Source organism: Protopterus annectens, chromosome 4.part1, assembly GCF_019279795.1.
Source record: "Protopterus annectens isolate FY-2018-M chromosome 4.part1, PAN1.0, whole genome shotgun sequence".
Lineage (NCBI taxonomy): Eukaryota > Metazoa > Chordata > Ceratodontiformes > Protopteridae > Protopterus > Protopterus annectens.
This window is the reverse complement of record NC_056734.1, coordinates 167055942-167070652: the sequence shown is the minus strand read 5'-3', so window position 1 is coordinate 167070652 and position 14711 is coordinate 167055942. Positions and strand designations below refer to the sequence as shown.

Genomic DNA, 14711 nt, shown 5'->3' with positions numbered 1-14711 from the left:
ATTTCCTGGACACCGGTTTCAGTAGGTAATTCAATAACCGACTCGGCCGGGGCCTCCGGGGCCGAGGTAGTCGGTTGAGTGGATTCAGTAATAGGAAGCACCGAGGACTCGGTTTCAGCCGAAACCGAGACACTCGCGGTAGGCCTGACCGTGGTTTCAGCCGAAACCGCGGGCCGCAAGTGTCGGTCCTTGTCCTTCCGTTTTTTAACCAAATGCGAAGTCGGAGTCTCTGACGGCATCTTGTACGCAAAATTAGCCCCAAAGAATTCCTCTGCAAACTCCGACCGACGTCTAAGAGTTTGTCGGTTGAAGGAAGCACAGGCTGAGCAGGCTGAGACGTCGTGGTCTGGGCCTAGGCAAGGGAGGCAGTAAGAGTGGAAAGGTATTTGTTTCCCACAAGTTAAACAATTATTTACTTTATCTGACATCGGCTGAGGCAAGAAAGAGTCCCCAACGGGGTACTTAGCTTTTTCGAAGTCTTCGGTAGCTGAATCACAGGAGCTGGCCAACCGGCACTTGTGAACTGCTTCTGCTTCGGGCACCACGCGGCAAGAAAGACTGAGGAAAATGGCGTCGGCTGATGCTTTTATACCCCAGACACTCTGACGGGGAAAGTGCGACATCAGCCGAGGCCAGACCCAGACTTTGGAATCCGGCCAACCGAAGGGCTGCCTGAGGCAGGACAACCCATATGTGATGACTGCAGATGCATCCTTGAAGGACATCACTAATTTCAAGCATAACACCATCACAATTTTTGGCGTATGGTCTGGAGAAAAGAAATGCAGATTTTTGAGATGCTGACAGATCTTCCCTTGAGACAAAAAACATGAATGGTTTGGTATTTATTAACAATTACTAATGATGCACTGACAGTTATTACACATTTGTGTAAGGATATAAAACAGATAATTCTGTTAGATGTAAATTTTAACTGTGTTTGAAAACAGCATATCTATATACTGGGATGTGTACAACTTTCTTCCACATGACACTGCTTTATATTACTAGTGAGTTGAACTTCTGTCACCTCCTATCATTTTAACAGCTATTGTAAACTAATTAGTATGTTGTGACTATCACCTTTTAACAAGAGAGACTATGCAGGTTACTTCAATATTTCACTGATATTCAGTCAACCAGGGGTTACATTTAGCCAAAACGTTTAGTTTAGACAACTGATTCACTTTATATAACTACGGCAGAGCATCTGGGTTTGAGCTACCAAGGATATGCCACTTCAGATGCAAAATACATCAGGCTACTACTAGCAAACGTCCTTTCCTTTTCTTCTTTACTTCCCCCATTCCCCCCTTTTTCCCTTCTTGCATTCTTTTTTCCTTTCCTCTCACAGAATAATTATTGTACATTTAGAGTTTAGCCATTAAGCCTTAGATCAGTCTTGAAGAAAAGAAGTCTGAAATAATAGTTTGTTTTTCCCATAACGTACTACTGGCAAAATGTTTAGTGGTAACATCTGAATGAGTTATATAGCTGATGTAACAAAATAGTTACCTCTTTTCTTCAAGGATTCTCCTATTGAATTCTTTCCAATATTGGTATTATAAATTTCTGAATATATAAGGAAAAAATATTTTTCTAATAAATTCCTTTTAAAAAACTTTCAATTTTTTCACTATTCGCTCTGAAATACGAGATGTAGTTTATATGACAAGCTATGAGCTTTTGGTATTAATGTTCATTATTATTATTGTTTAAATATTTTCAACGGATTTTCTGTTTATCAATTTTGGATGTGATATGTATTTATGTATATGGATATAGGATTATTATTTTTCTTTTTTGGTTCTGGTGTAGTACATATATATCCTAATTTGTTTGGTTATATATGATGATGAATTGGACAAATAATGAAAATAGTTCATATATAAATATAACACCATAATAGGTGTAAAGGTGACCACCTATAAATCTATATATCTTATCATGTCTTATAAGATCTGCTATAAATAGCCTTAACTTCAGATGAACACAGATTATTGGTTATATTAATAGACTGCTTCTACTGAACTAAACGTTTTTTCTAAGTGCTGCAAGTATTGACGTTTATAGCTTAATGCATTTTATATTACATGTTGCTTAGCACTTTGAATGCGATTCTGCTCTATCAAGTAAACACAATATATATATGGATATGAGCTGATGACATCTGTTAAGAAAACCATTTGATTGTTGTACTTTTTACTATTTTATTTAAATAGTTGTTTATAAATGATTGTTTTATTTGACTTTATATCTACATACATATTTTAGCTTGAGCATGTAATGCAGATAGATTTTTTAAAATCTTTCTTAATATTGATTAATAGTCCATTTTATTTAAATTATACATATTTTGGATTTTGTGTCTTTGAATAATGTTGGGCTACTAATGATTTGCTGTATCCTTTATGTAAAGGATGTATTTATTTGAAATGTTCTAAAGGTTTTGTTAACGAAGCTGCTGTTTTTTACAGCAACAGGAAATGCATTTTTGACTTTGTGTTGAATGGTAAGAGCTGCTATGAATATCTAATGACACACCCTGCCTAGCCAATTGGGCTATTTAATTATTGGTTAATTGGTTTAGAAACACTATATAAGAACTATCATGTTTAAACTGAATTTAGATCTGAAGAAGCGTACATTGTGTACGAGAAAGCGCTCATCATTCCTGTTCTTTTTGGTTATAATAAAGAAGTGTTTTATCTGCTATACCATCGTGGAGTTCCTCATTCCTGTTTTCTCTACCTGAATTTTTGCTTTTGGAGGTGAGGACCTTGGAGGTTTCATTGCTGGGATTGTGTCACGTATATTAAGCCTTAGGTGGGATTTTCTGAAGGGGGAGGCTTTATTAGGAATCTTAGTATCTTATCACTGGATAGGGAAACTACGGATCTTCTACTTACAATAGCTGTACCATTATCCTTAGCCAGCCTACAAGCACTTGATTTTCTGTCGTAGTGCAGCAACTGCCTCATATATAAAGATAAACAACTTCTTTTAACACATAATGTTTCTACCTGACAGAGAGTGAGAATCAAATCTCTCCATCCCACCCACTGTCAGCAAACAGTAGTACTATAGCAATACTACATTACTACACCACGAAAACATTGCTTCTGCACATGCTGAGGTAGTAAAGAAATCCCTGCTAAGTCTCCTAGACATCCTACTAGCCTACCTCAGCCATGTAGCACAAACAATAACAAGGCACCATGTCTGCACAAACATCTGCCGTCACCTGTATTGCCTCAACTCTTAAAGTCCCATAAGCCTGCAGCACATCCCAGAAATGTCTTACACAATGGTAATCCCATTGACACAGCACCTATCATGATGGCTATGGATAGCGTGACGGCTGCCTCTCTGGTGAAAGGATTAGCACTATCACTAGGGCTCTAGGGCTCTTGCATTACCCCAGATACAGTTATGACCTTAAGGTTGTCCATATCTTAAGTATTCCACCCTGGGAGATATGTACAAAGACACTGCTGATCTCTCTGGTCATTTCTTCGAAGACAGCAACGTCATGGCCTTGAGCAGCATTCCACCATCAACTAGAATGATGCTTAGATTCAAGGATACAACAGTTGGTTTCAGTAAATGGCTAATAATCTGCTGTCATTCTTTAGGAATTCAGTGTGAGCCTGGATTGTATGAAATGATTGACAGACTAGGTTTATGAGACTTTAGCAAGTTTTTGTAAACTCAAAATTCATATGGTTGAGACTATATGACTGAGTATCTGAAAACTCGAAATAAAAAAAAAAATCTATGTTTTTGCACGGGGCAAGCCCCCTGCACCCCAGCACCCCCTGCAACTTATATATACCAAATCCATGACTGCACAACAGTGGGGAAAAGGGTAAATTAACCTTTGAAGCAGATCTATGTAGACCATGATACAGTGGGGATTGGGGAATTTACTCTTTTCCCCATTGTAGTGCAATCTCAAAGTTAGTATACATAAGTTGCAAGGGATACGGGAGGTGCAGGGGGCCTTTCCTCTGCAAAAACATACATTTGTTTTTCTTTTATTTTGAGTTTTCAGAAAGTCGATCATATGGTCGTGACCATATGAATTTCGAGTTTCCGAAAGTTTTCAGAAAGTCGATCATATAGTCTTGACCATATGAATTTCGAGTTTCTGAAAAATCAGTGAAGTCATATAAACTCCAACAAACCCCCCAGCTTTGCTAGGAATGGCCTGCATTTTTTACCCCTTGTTTTTCACATAATAGATAAAACTTTTACTACCCTCACAGTTCCTTTCTGGGCAGAGCTCACCTGATTATACCTCTCAAATTCTCAACACAAGAAGTCAGAAAAAATGCAAAAAATAATGGGAGGACAAAGGCTAAAATCAAGGATAAATTTTATATATCGCTCTAATAAACTTAGAAAGTTGTTAGAATAATAGGTTTTACATAAGCATGCATTTTCTAAAGGATATGAAGTCTAATACTTAAATGTCTGTCATTATTTAATGAATTCAGACCTCACTGATTTGCCATTAAAATCACAAATTTTATGAAGAGTGGACTAAAAATATAAGGCAAAAGTGTAGGCATTCTATAAAAAATCTGGACAGTCAAGAGGTATACACCTGATGGACATCCTAACACAACAAACCTAAATGTGGATAACATCAAGGTAGCACCGCTGAATGCCAGAAGACTTAACAAAATATCTGAACTTCAGCCCGTCCTTAACCTTGAAAACATCTGTATTTGTGTAATTACGGAAACCTGGTTCCACTGTAGTAATATCACTCTCTGCATTCCATATTGGAAAGCCTATCATGCATTCAGATCCACCTGTAGTTGTCAGACAGAATCTGTTTTTACTCCAAAAACAAATGGTTCTGCCACCAGTTCCACTTAAAAACACTTGAAAACTTTAATAAAATATATGATAACATAAAACAAACACAGTGACTCATAAACCGGATAAGCGCTTTCAGTACAAAACCTTTTTCAAATCCTAAATGTTTGCCAGTGAAACTTCCTCTTAAATACCTTCATTTCCTAGTGTTCACTCACTTAGATGCATTTAGTAACCATTGCAGCATTCACACCCTTTTAATTATGTAATTTTGAGTGCTGAAGAGCTTTTCCTTTTATTGCAGGTTTTAAAGGGACAAATGCATTCAGACCTGGTGACTGATCTGATTGCAAATTCATTATCCACTTCATCTCTTCAATTTCTGTTTGGTTTACTAAATCCCCACCTCTTGGTGTTTCAGGAAGCCTAGTTAGTGCCATGAACTTGAAAGAATGACTGTATTTATTCATAATCCCTTTGTTTTTCACGAGATTTTAAAATATTTTAAAATTGGAAGTCGCTGAAGTCCTAGTTGCACTCAATAAACAAGCAATAATGGCTGACAAAAGGGGGTTACTGGGGAAATAACAGACCTCCCAGGGTAGTGTGGTGAAGAGCATCTCTACCCCTGGAAGGTCTGTTATTTCCCCAATAACACCCACCCTGGACAGCATTATTCCCCTTAGATAATGGACTATATATATATATTAATCTAGATCTATACACACACACACACAAACACACACACACACACACACACACACACACACACACACACACACACGTAGGTTTACCATCAAAATCTGAAAATGCACTTGTGTGTTTAATCATGTCCCTGACATATAATCTTAAAAATAAAAATGATTTCATGCCACAATTTCGAAGCATGTTAACACTGATTCGATGTTTTGAAAATGTGACCGTTGAACTGCATTTGCCATCCAGATGTCATTATTACAGATTCGCTAAGTTTACTTTCGATTTTTTAACACTTTGAAACTATACATTCGATGTAATGCAAACTGATGAAGTGCATTTCCAGATTTTACTAGTAAACATACATAAACATATATTTAAGCAAATTGGGAGGGTGGCCTAATGGTTAAGGTGTTTGACTTGCAAACACAAGGTACAGGGTTTGAATCTCACAGGGGATAATTGGCTAGGCTTAAAATGGCTCACCAGGGCAGTTAGCCTAGTACTAACCTATGAACCTATGAACCACTGATTGGGTGTTGGTAATGCTGGATTTTCCCAAGGTTGGTGTGGTTTGATCACTAGGGCTCGGTAAATTCAGCATTACCCACACCCAGGAGTGGATTATTGTTATTATACAATCACATTATTTGAGAAAGAAATTGCTTACCTTTCTTAAATAATGTCTTTGTATAACAGTGCTGTAGTGTTCTTCTGCATTGTTTCTCATTGTTCCACATTTTCTGATGTACTACACATGTGTATGGCTGTTACATTCCTACATCTGCACAGTACATCAGTGCTGCTGAAGAGAAGCAAAGGAGAAATGAGAATCTCTGCTGCTTTTTTTTGGGGGGGAGGGGTCCCATTCCTGCCAGCCCTCAGCCCAGTGTTAATGCTGGAATCCTGGACAAAAAGCAACATATTATGAGGGAACAAAGGTCCAAAAACAGTCCTGGTTTTCAATGCTCTTACAAAGTTGCTTTAAGGAGAGGTTTTCTGTTAGCGTGCATTTTCTGAAGGATATGAAGGCTGAATCTCAAATGTCCTCCCCTGCAAAAATGTAAAAAAGGTGGATTTTTGTGTGTTTTTTTTTTGACGCTCAAGATATCAGAAACTTGATCATATGGTCTTGACTGTATGAATTTTGAGTTTCTGAAAACTCAGTCATCTGACATAGACCCCCCCCGGATACACACACCAGCTTGGCTTAGTAAAAGGTAAATAATGTCTGTTCAACCTGTTTGAGTTCTTTGAAAGGTTTAGTGAGGCCATGGACTACGGGTATGCAGTCCACATTGCTTATTTGGAAGTTGCCAAAGCCTTTGATATTATTCAAGGATGCTGGGATTATTAACAAACCCACCCAACTCAAAATTAGCCCATAAACAGTTTACTGTAACTCGCTGTGTGAGAGAATCCTTATCGTTATGGTAGGGAGTACCTGCTCTAGAAAGAAGACTGTCACTACTGGCGTCCCACAGGGATTTAGCAAGCTGGACCAAACAAATGTTTAGTATATTAATCATGGGCTTACCCTGACCACCAAGAAAGTACAGTTGTGTACACTTACCATAAATGTAGATGTTCGAGTGTATTCACTGTTGCAGTCATCACTTTTGGCTTATCTGCTTGCAGTAGCCCTCAGTCAGCCTGATTAGCAAAGTCTTAGGTCCTGCGTCGGTTGCTGTTTCATCATCCATGACGTCAGGTAGTCAGGGGTATAAAGCATGCAGCCGACGCCATTACATCAGTTTTTCTTGCCCCAGATGTCAGGTGCCCCCCTAATGGGAAGCAATTAAATATATATATATATATATATATATATATATATATATATATATATATATATATATACACACACAAGGTTATACCTCCAACAAAAAAGCAAATACACCAAAAAGCTTTTAAGCATAGTAAGGGAGAATAGAGGTATAGCCAAAAGAAGTCAGGGGGCTGGAGGGAGGGTAACCAGGACTGCAACAGAGAATACACTCGAACATCTACATTTATGGTAAGTGTACACAACTGTATTATGTTCTTCATGTTTCACTGTTGCTGGGTAGATTCCCAAAGCTAAGGATGGGAAGAGGAATTTAGATAGCATTAAGGCCAGCTATAAGGCCCTGCAAGACTACAGTGGCAAAGCCAGCTGTGGATTTAGAGAAAATTGGCAAATGGTAATCCTTGGTGAAAATATGTACAGAACTCCGAGTAGCAGCTTCTAGATGTCCCTGGTAGGGACACCTCTGAGAAAGGCTATAGAGGTAGATGCAGCCCTGGTTGAATGTGGTCTAATCCCCTGTGGGATAGGTTTTCCATTGTTCTTATAGCAGAAATTAATGCAATGGCCTATCCATTTAAAAATGGTTTGCTTTGAAATAGCCTTCCCCTCTGCCCCTGCAGCAAATGCCACCAGTAGTTGTTCAGATTTCCTTTGAGGTTTAGTTCTTTCCAAGTAAAATCTAAGTTGTCTTTGCACATCTAAGGAGTGCAGTATCCATTCCCCTTTGTTCTGTGGATTTGAAAAGAAGGTTGGCAAATGAATGGACTGATTAAGAGCCACACTGGATACTACCTTGGGCATGAAAGAGGGATTGGTCCTGAGGGACACCCTGTCCGCATGAAAGATGATGAAAGGCTCCACTGCCATAATGGCCTGCAATTCAGATACCCTTCTTGCTGAAGTGATTGCTAAAAGGAAGACTGTTTTCCAAGAAAGGAATTTTAACTCTGCACTTGCAGCTGGCTCAAAAGGAGGTAGAAGTGAGTTTTTCCAATGCAAAGTTAAGGTCCCAGGCTGGAGTTGGGGCTCTCCTGGGTGGTCTTAAGTTTTTGGCCCCTCTGAGGAACTGCTTGAGCAGTGGATGAGAAAAGAGGGGTGGTTCAGTGTTGAAATGGCTGAGGCATGAATTTTGATGGAGGAAAAAGAAAGGCCCTTGTGAAGCATCTCAGTTAAGTATTGAAGAATCTGAGGTAAACTGGGTGCTGTTGTGTCCATCCCTTGAGACTGGTTCCAGGCACAGAATCTTTTCCATTTTTCAGCATAAGATTTTCTAGTACTAGGCCTCCTTGCCTCCAAAATGACATCCCACACTTGTTTACTGAGGGATGGTAATGGAGAGATTAGGTAATTAGCCAGGCTGCCAGGTTCAGGGTTTGAAGCTGAGGGTGCAGAATCTGGCTCTCCTGCTGTGACAGCAGGGTAGGGGTCTGAGGCAGGTGCCATGGAGCCAGCAGTGACACACTGCACAAGAGGGGGTTACCAGTGTTGGCATGGCCAGTCTGGTGCAATCAGTATCATCCTTGGTTTGTCCTGTTTGATCTTTAGTAGTACTTTGGAGAGGAGAGGCAGAGGAGGAAAGGCATAAACTGATAGATTTTTCCAGCTGAAGGACAGAGCATCCACTTTCCAAGCTTGTTTGTGGGGAGTCCTTGTGCAAAATTTGTCCAATTGGTAGTTCTGGGGGGAGGCAAACAGGTCTATATCTGGGCTACCCCATTTGTTTATCAACATGTTGAAAGTCTTTGGTTCCATTTTCCACTCGTGTGGGTCCATGAGATTTCTGCTTAGTCTGCCTGCCACTGTATTTAGTTTTCCTGGCAGGAATTGAGCCTGTAGATGCACTTGGTAGCTCAAGGCTGTGTTCCACAAAGCCATGGCTAGTCTGCAGAAGGGGTATGAATGGGTGCCCCCCTGCTTGTTTATGTACCACATAACAGTGGTGTTGTCTGTCTTTACCATTAATTGTCATGGAAGAATGTGGTCCTTGAAGGCTGTCAGAGCATTCTGTAAAGCTAACAATTATTTTTGATTGATATGCAGGTGCATTTGACTTGGTTCCATTTGCCCTGAATGCACTTCTCTGCCAGGTGAGCCCCCCATGCACAGTCTGATGCGTCTGTTGTTAGGGTTTGGGCGGCAGGAGGTAGAGTGAATGGTAGTCCCTTGTTCTGGTGGCAGGCCTCTGCCCACCAAAGGATCTCTAATTGTAGGCAAGGTATGATAGGAATCATTGCTTCTAGATCCTGAGAATGTTGACCCCATAGGTTTTTTAGACACCACTGTAGTTTCCTCATGTGCAGTCTTGCAAATGGAATTAGTAGAATGCAGGAGGCCATGAACCCCAAGGCTTGCAGTATTTGCCTCCCAGAAGGCAAGGTTTTTGTGGCTATTAGTCTGAAGTAAGTTGTCAAATTAATTTTTTTCTCTGGTGTGAAGAAAACCATCTGGGAAGTTGTGTTCAAGCTTGCTCCCAGGAATATAATTTGTTGACAGGGTACAAGATGTGATTTCTTTTCGTTTATGGTGTACCCCAGACAAGTTTCTCAGTTTTCTTGATCTTTTGTACAAATGCCAAATGATTCAAATGTATGTCCTGGCTTTCTGCCTGACTTAGGCAATCGTCCAGGTACGGGTATATTTGAATATTTCTTTGCCTGCAAAATGCAATGACTGGAGCTAGGCACTTTGTGAATACCCTGGGTGCAGTAGATAAGCCAAAGGGGAGTTCAGACAACTGATAGTGCATGTAGCCTGCTTTGAAGCATATGTATCTTCTGCAAGATTCCCTGATTGGGATGTGCAGGTAGGCTTCCTTTAAATTCAGTGTTGCCAACCAGGCATCCTTGCCTAGCATAGGAAGCAACTGGTGAATAGTTAGCATCGTGAATTGTGGGATCACCAAAAAGGTGTTTAGGATAGAAAGGTCCAGGATAGGATGCCATGTGTTGTCTTTTCTGGGTACCAGGAAAAGTCTTGAGTAGAAACCTTGTCCCTTTTCCTCTTCTGGTACAGTTTGAATAGCCCTTATGCTTAACAGAGAGAGTACTTGCTTTTGAGCCTCTGCCCACTGATTTTGGGGGTAGATCTGGCCAACCGTTTGGGGTTGGTAACGTGTGGAAGTGAAATCTGTATCCTTGGGAAACTATATTTAAAACCAATTTGCCCTGGGTAATGAGTTCCCAGTTTTTTGCCTGCAGAGCAATCTTTCCCCTTAAAGGAGCATTCAGTTGGGAAGTGCTTAGAAGTTTTAAAGTTAAGTCATTGAGACAGCTTACCATTGGGGGGAGTCTCACTACTCCCTGATTTGGAAGTGTGAGCCCCCCACTGCTTAGTCCAGTTCATACCCTGGGACTGAAGCCTGGGTTCTCTGCTGGTTCTGGGTTTGGACTGAGAAGGCCTGGAGGAGGCAGGAAAGGACCAATTCTTAGAGTGCCAATGCCTACCAAATCTTGGAGGCTGTATCTGTAGGAAATCTTTAACAGTTTGCATAGATTTAGCTTTTTCCTCCATCTTTTTAAGTACTTCTGCTTTGTTGCCAAACAGGCAGTCCTGATTTAAGGGAGCATCCAGTAATTTAGCTTTAACATGATCTGGCAAGGATTGCTCCTTAAGCCAAGCATGCCTTCTAAATACAGACCCAGTGACAGCAGCCCTGCAAGATGCCTCTAGCGAATCAAAACCACATTGCAAAGTATGTTTTCCAACTTTTTCAGCAGAATGCATTAAATCCTATAAATCCTTATTTTCAGCACAGTCAGGAATCAACATCATTTTCTGTTTAAGCAATCCAATAATATGCTGCTGATACTTTAACATATGAAACTGGCAGTTTAAGGCCCTAATGGCCAAGGTTGCAGAAGTGTATACCTTCTTACCCCATCCATCCAGCGCCCTGGAATCTCTATCAGAGGGGGTAGGATTTTTGGCAGTAGTAGCCTTAATGCCCTTGGGTCCCTGTGAAATGGTCTCAGGATCCGCAGTAGGATTTTTAAAAAGGAACTTGTGAGAGTCAGGAACCCTGTAGTATCTATCAGGTTTTCTGGGAGCAGGAGGTAAAGAATCAGGGGCCAAGCTAGATTCCGAAGAGGCATCATCAACAATGTCCAGTACATGGAGGATATCTAAAGGCCTGTGTTGGGGCAAGAGTAAGAAATCCCTAAGCCTCTTTTTAGAATCAAAGTAATCCTGGCTTTCCCAGCGGAAATGTTCCCTAAGAGTATGCAAAGTTTCACCAAAAGAGAAATCCTCTGGAGGGGAAGCAGAGGGAATATGGTCCTCTGCATCAGAATCCTCATAGGTAGATAAGGGTAAATCCTGGTCATCAGAGGAACCTCTGCATCAGAATTCTCATAGGTAGATAAGGGTAAATCTTGGTCATCAGAGGAAACAGAAATTTCAGAATCCTGATCTGAAGTATCATAAGCAAATTCAGTCCTAGGTCTCTTGGAGGGGGAAGGTTGTCTTCCCCCTGATTAAAGTAATAAGGTCTTCAGCCATTCTTATCATTTACTTTTTAGGCATAGAGGCCTGACCATGTGGTCTGGGCATCAGTTTTCTAGGCATGGATCAGGTTTTAGGCCTTGAAGAAGAAGAAGATGGCGTTGGTTTAATATGCAAGTCAGTAGGCCTGAATACACCTTCTGCAGAGCGGCTCCAGACCAATCCAAGGTAGAGACATCCGCAGGTTCCACAGTTGAAGCATCTCGCAGCATACCGGACTCTGAATGGGTCTCAGTAGAGGCCTGTGAATCTGAAGTAGCGGGTATCAGGGGCTGCGAAGAGTACCGGCAATCTGGTGACTAGCATAGGAGAAGCGTCATCGGCAGCTTTGGACCTAGGCGGCCTGTCTCTGTCTTTATCTTTGTGGTTTTTTTTGGAATGTCGGTAGTCGGATTGCTTACCAAAGACATATCTGGATAATTGAACCGGGTACCAAAATATTTAGAAGCGTAAATACACCGATGATGAATAGTTCGCTGCTTAAATAAGGCACAAAACCGACAATGAGGTACGTCGTAGTCAGGGCCTAGGCAAGGAATACAGTACGAATGAAAATCTTTATGAGGTACTTGCTTTCCACAAGAAATACAATTATTGACTTTTACTGACATCAGTTTAGAGCAAGAAAAAGTTTCCCCAACAGGGTACTTAGCTTTAGTTGAAGAATTTATTTCTATAACTCGAAAACGAAAATTTCAGGAGTCGGCTGACCGGCACTTGCGAACTGCTTCTGCTTCGGGCACCGCACAGTAAGAAAGACTGGTGTAATGGCATCGGCTGCATGCTTTATACCCCTGACTACCTGACATCACGGAAGAAGAGAGACAGCAACCGACGCAGGACCCAAGACTTTGATAATCAGGCTGACTGAGGGCTACTGCAAGCAGATAACCCAAATGTGATGACTGCAACAGTGAAACATGAAGAACATATGCAGCACAGTTTCTCTTGGTAAATCTTGCATCATTACTGCTTACAATACAGGCAGTATTTCAATTAAATTTGATTCCATTATCAGGGACTTGGGTACATATAAAGATAGCAGACTCCCCTTTGACCACAATGTCACTGTGTTTTTTGGAAAATCCTACTTTACACAACTTATCATTTCTGGTATTCTTACAAGGTCCATAGAGCCGACCATGGAATATAATGACGTACCTCACCAAGCACCTAAACCAGCTTTACAGACCTCAGTGTTTTCTCACAAAAAATATATTAAATGTGTACCCTTTGCTACTCTGCTAAACTAAAAGTCATGTCTGTTTAGTCAGTGTCATACAGACTCCTGAGGATGATCTCTGCATAGCCTTCTGTGCTAAGAATGACCCAAAACTCTTTGAATTCCTTCAACTAAAGAGTAACAGTGGTAAAGCAACCACACCTTCTAGAGACCTAAACATATAATACTCACATTAACATCACCAAATGACATGACAGATACCTAAACAAACATATCCTCTGTTACTGTTATAGGCTGACTTTACCTTACTTCTCTAGGAGCCTTTAAAACCAGTCTGGATGACTGGATGGGTGATTGAAAATTTTCCTCTGTTATATGTGAAGAAATTAGCAGGGCTAGGCTCTCAATTGTGTAAAATATGCTTCTAGGTGACTTGGTCAAGATGACTAATTTCAAATGGGCATGGATACTTGCCAGAGATAAGTGGGTTGAGGACTGGGCCTACTCTGACCTAAGCCAGGGACCCAAGTTAATGATGGGAGAGAAATATGTGCCCCTGTTGGCCAGTGTGTGCCCATCATAAAGCTCAGTAGCTCTGGGTCAATAAGTTACTTGCCGGCCAATGTCCAGCTGCTGAGCTGAGGTTACTTGGGATAGCTCTGTTGAACAAAAACTGGACATAATAACCAATCAACTGCCAAACATGAACTAAGAATTGCTGCAGTCAATGTAGTTTAACTGACAGGATGGAGCCTGGAAGTGGATGACATGAGGGTAAGAAGGAGGCTGGACATCTTATGTATCCAGGAGACAAGATGGAAGGGCAGGGCAGCAAAAACACTTGGCTTGGAATTCAAAGTCTACTACTACTATTGAGAAAGACAGGCTAGAAATGGTGTGGGAATTGTGGTAAGAGACAGGTTTCAGAAGACTGTGAAGGATGTTATCAGCATTAGTGACAGACTCATGGGAATCAGACTCTAGTGTAATGGCAGGGCAGTATTCACAATCTCAGCCTATGCTCCACAGCAAGGTTGTGACAGTGAGGAAAAGGGTGTATTCAAACAGCAGTTGCAGGACCTACTAGATAAAGCAAGGCAACATGAACTGGTGTTGATAAACGGTGACTTGAATGCGTATATCAGGACAAACAGGACAGGGTATGAGGATTGCATAGGTCCACATGGGTGGGGCAATGGGAAAAAAATTAGTTGCCATTCTAGATGTCTATCTGGCCAATGGCTTGATGGCAACTAACACATGGTTCAGAAACAGAGATAGTCACAAGATCACATACAACACTGGTCAACATGGACCTCAGGAAGGCTTCCTCCTAGCAAGAAAAGGACAGTGAGGTAGAATCAGTGATTGCAAAGTCATTCTCAGTGAAATAGTCAGTCCACAGTATAAACCACTGGTTGTCACAATCAGCTGCAAGCAGTGATTAGAGAAGGCCAAAGTCGACAGAGACCAGGCTGAAGACCTGGAAGTTGACTGGAGAGAAAGCACAGCAATTCAAGGAATTACTCAGGCCTGCACCTCAAGAAGAAGAACAGGAAATGGGAAGAGTGCGAGGACTACAGAACAAACATGCAGCCAAGCCAGATATAGAAATAAGGTACATAAGGAAAGCTAGTGGTGCAATGCAGAAGTCCAGGAAGTCATCAAAAGAAAGGAGTGCAGGGAAAAGAGAGAACGGAGTAAGAAAGAATACTGGTT

At 41.0% G+C, this 14711-nt stretch overlaps 1 protein-coding gene across 6 annotated transcripts in view; it reads right to left on the bottom strand.

Moving 5' to 3' along the window:
• Positions 1 to 14711, bottom strand: part of PHC3 (polyhomeotic homolog 3) — a 1318531-nt gene that overhangs the window by 633369 nt on the left and 670451 nt on the right. The window lies entirely within an intron of this gene.